This window comes from Entelurus aequoreus, linkage group LG27, assembly GCF_033978785.1.
Source record: "Entelurus aequoreus isolate RoL-2023_Sb linkage group LG27, RoL_Eaeq_v1.1, whole genome shotgun sequence".
NCBI classification, from domain to species: Eukaryota; Metazoa; Chordata; class Actinopteri; order Syngnathiformes; family Syngnathidae; genus Entelurus; species Entelurus aequoreus.
In genome coordinates, this window is record NC_084757.1 from 20,550,394 (window position 1) to 20,555,066 (window position 4,673).

Consider the following 4,673-nt stretch of genomic DNA (forward strand, 5'->3'; position numbering starts at 1 on the left):
AAAAACATATTTTACTATGAGAAATCACATGTTTGGGGCATTTTGCCCAACCCTTTTAGCATATGTGAGGAATGATTACCGTAACTTGACACAATAATATTGGCAAATCCATAGCAATCGTCATTGTTTACTTTGAAGTGGGCCTATATGTTAGGACCTAAAGAGAAAGTACACATATCCTGTAATCTTTTCAAGAACTGCTCAACAATGATGCTGCAAACTGCAAATATGTATTTTGACCACAGTCAGGTAAAGTAACATATCACAGTAGTCAACAATGACATGCAGTACAAATACTAATTTGAGACAAATAAAAAGGTTTGAACAAAAATCTGGAGATAAATAACAATTACAGCACAGGGTATAGGCTACATGTGCAGAATTGGGCAGCAGCAAGGTTTGAAAAAAAATCTGGAGATAAAGATGTGTGTATCACAATCCTAATGTGTGTGTAAAGTGTGAAAATGGGTGTATCACAATCATTATCTGTGTGCAAGATGTGAAGATGTGTGTATCACAATCCTTATATGTGTGCAAGATGGGAAGGAGTGTGTAAAGCATTGTGTGTAATCCATCCATCCATTTTCTACCACTTGTCCCTTTCGGGGTCGCGGGGGGTGCTGGAGCCTATCTCAGCTGCATTCGGGCGGAAGGCGGGGTACACCCTGGACAAGTCGCCACCTCATCACAGGGCCAACACAGATAGACAGACAACATTCACACTCACATTCACACCCTAGGGCCAATTTAGTGTTGCCAATCAACCTATCCAATACTTAGCAAAAACTGTGAAGAAGAGTCTATGCCAGTGGTTCTTAACCTTGTTAGAGGTACCGAACCCCACCAGTTTCGTATGCGCATTCACCGAACCCTTCTTTAGGGAAAAATAAAATGTTTTTTTTTCTTCAAATTCAAGACAAAGTTATATGTTTTTGGTAACACTTTAGTATGGGGAACATATTCTAAGTAACAAAGACTTAATTTAGAGTTACTTGGTTAGGGTTAGGGTTAGAGGGTTAGGGCCAGGGTTAGAGGGTTAGAGTTATAATAAGGCCATGCCGAATAAGGCATTAATAAGTACTTAATAATGATTAGTTAAGAGCCAATATGTTACTAATTTGCAGGTTAATAAGCAACTAATTAATGGTGAATATGTTCCCCATACTAAAGTGTTACCATGTTTTTTTACTGGTGCACAAAATGAACCGTGCATGAACATCACCTTGTTCAAACAACAAAACCAACACAGTGCATAAACTCACAACAAATTACACACCTGCAAATCAGTGTGACTTCTGCTGTTGTCGTATCCGTAATACGCCGATAGGGAGAAGTTTTTATTTACACGATGAGTCGGGTGTGTTTGACCTCCGCCGAACCCCTGAGCCCGACTCACCGAACCCCTAGGGTTCGATCGAACCCAGGTTAAGAACCACTGCTCTATGCCTAATGTTAGGCAAATCTGCCCAGTGGTTTTGTTTACTGTGTGTAGACTTTTGTTAACTGTGTGAAAATGTAAAAGTCAGTGTGCAAGCAATTGGAAAATACTGTATTCATGCTCTCTGCTATGCCAGTGTGGACTTGTGTCATTTTGTACCAGCTAACAGTGGACTCACGTTATTCTGTATAAACCAAGGACTTGCAAAACAGGAAATAAGATGCAAAAAAAAAAAATTTCAGGACAGAAACCAACAACACCCAGAAAATATCATGCAAATACACGATAAGGGATTTTATTTTTTTTTTATTCTTGAGCTCTGTAATCACTGTGGGAAGAAAAACCTACAGTGGCTCAGCAACTGAGGATACCGCCGTTTTTTTTTGTTTTTTTTTGCATTGGAAATTGGTTGGAAACATCCCACAGCTCAACTCAAGTGTGACTCAGCACAGTAAAGCAAAAGTGAATTCATCTCATTCACGTCCTGTATACTCTCTGACCCCCGCCAGTCGCCCTCCCTCTTGTCATGCATCCATAAAGCATTCTTAAACACTTTAGCGCTCCTTTGTGTCTCGCTAGGCTGGAGGTTAACACAAGCGCTACTTGACAGAAAGAGAAAAGGTCCAGGAGGGCAATGGGGGCTTAGGTCCTGAGAGGGAAATGAGGTCCTGGCAGTACATCTTTTCTCAGCGGAGGGCAGCGACTCAGAGCACAGCGGTGGGTGTCTGCCGCTGAGCCCTAGGTGAGGAATCGGGTGGTGTTTGTTGCCACGGTTCACGAGCGAGGAACCCCCCTTAGCTCCCCCCACCCGTCCAACCCACCACCTCTTTGACAGCCTCGTTTGATGTGGTCGGCCCCTGTCGGTGGCTGGCTCTTTGCACTGGTGTGACAGTCATTGCCGGGTGAGTGACTGTCAATGCCCGGGCCAACAAAAGAGGAGAAGACAAGCATTCATGGGGCCTGATAATGGCCGGGCTAGGACAAGACTGCCATTCTGGTACACTTTGATCGTGTGGATTCTTGTGCACACCTTTGTAGGGGCTCCTTATTTGTTTAACAGATGGAGAGAGGGTTCCCTTTGAAACCGCTTCACCTGGCCACAGTAACATGATGGAGACGATGTTAAAGGCCTCCGCAATGTGTTTGTGTGCGGGCGTGACGCCGGCACCACTTACATGGAGTCACTGACCTTTGTCATGTGGACAGAAGCGCTAACGACCCTGTTATTCTTCACTTTAGATGATATCCGGGACAGAGAAGGGTTGAGTTCAGAGGTGAATTGTAAACGTTGTCCAACAAATAAAGCTCAGATTGACTGACGCATGCCTGTGAACGCCAGCTTTGTTACATGAACTCCATTGTGTGTGAACAGCGCCGACACGGAATTAGGGGGCGGACAAAGTTGACCTGGGGTAGTAGGAGTCAGGACACCACCTATAAAGTAAGGATATTCCAACGGTATTAAGCTTGTCCTCAGTGCTGAACTTTGTAGAACTTGCACCTGGCTCGCTGACAACAAGCTATCCATACACTTGGGTAAAACGGAATCCATCCTGTTTGGGTCCCACATCAACCTTAAGAAAGTCAATGACTTCACTGTAAAAGTGGGTGACATTGTTATCACCAGGAAAGATGAGGTCACCTACCTAGTTTCCATTCTAGAGGCTAATCTTTCCTGTGATAAAATGGCAACCAAGGTAATCAAAAAGGTCAACCAACGAACGAGATTTCTCTATAGAATCTCCTCTCTGGTCAACAAAAGCACCATGAGGATTCTGGCGGGAACTCTCGTTCAACCCTTTTTCGATTACGCATGCACCTCCTGGTACCCTAGCACCTCCAAAACCCTCAAATGTAAACTCCAAGCATCCCAGAACAAGCTAGTCAGATTACTTCTAGACCTCCACCCCAGATCCCACCTCACTCCTACCCACTTCTCCAAAGTGGACTGGCTCAGGGTGGAGGACAGAGTAAAACAACTTGCACTGAGCCTAGTCTATAAAATCCACTACACCTCCCTGATACCGAAGTACATGTCAAATGACCGCCATAACCACAACACCAGGGGGAGCTCCACTAACCACTTTAAACCCAGATTCCGATCTAACAAAGGTCTTAACTCATTCTCTTTCTTGTTGCTGTCAGGAAGTGTTGGTGACGAACCCCAAGATGCAGAAATGGCAGGAAAACATGATTTTAATGTCCAAACGAAAATGCAGGAAAACAGGAACCAGGAACAAGGCAAACTGGAGACAGCAAACAGGAAACAGGATACAAAATACGAGGAACCAGGAGACAGCAAACCGCAAACAGCTAGCAATAGTCCAGCACTGACTAGAGGGCGAGGCAGGTATAAATAGTTAACCTGACTCTCGCCAGACCCTTGTAGTTCGCTGAGCTCCACATAAGGATCTGGGCTCGAAGGCATTGCAAACTCCTTCAAGATAGCAAAAAATAATGAACTAATCAGGATCGCCGGGCGGGATTTCATAGATGTAACGTAGCGCCGAAGCGACTGTTTGATTCAAACAACAATGGAGGCACGCAGCCCTCGCTGCGTCGTGTGGTGACATCGATTCTGCTATTGCAACTGTTTTGTTGAATCTATCGAATATTATTTCTTTAAAAGATGAACAGAGAACGGTTTTGAAGGCATTTATTTGTGGCAAGGATGTTTTGGCTCTTCTTCCGACCGGGTTTGGATTTCCCATCAGCGTCAAGGGTTGATTTCGATGTGAGTGGTTGAAGTAACACGTCATTCAAGATAACGGACAAGTGGTTTATCCAATCACATACAATTATTTTTTTTACAAGGCCCCACCTTCTGAAATACATCTCCTATTGAGAACTCCCAGATCCTTGTGTGGAGCTCAGCGAACTACAAGAATCTGGCGAGAGTCAGGTTAATAAATAGTATTCTGATTGGCAATTGCCACTAGGTGTGCCAGGCTGCCAATCAGGTACAGGTGAGGGAAACACGCGCTCAGGGAGACGTGCAGGAACAGGAACCAAAATAAGAGCGCTGACAGGAAATAAAACACAAACAGAGGAAAACCCAAACATAACCAAACTGTCAGGACAAGCCTGACAGTTGCTGTCCGACAAAGTATTTTACGCGCCACACCAGACGTTGACGCCAACACGCCACACATCTAACTACAGTGGTACCTCGACTGCCGAGTATTTTGAGATAAGAGTTGTCTCTCGGCTATTTGTTTAAGTTGTGAGCAAAAAT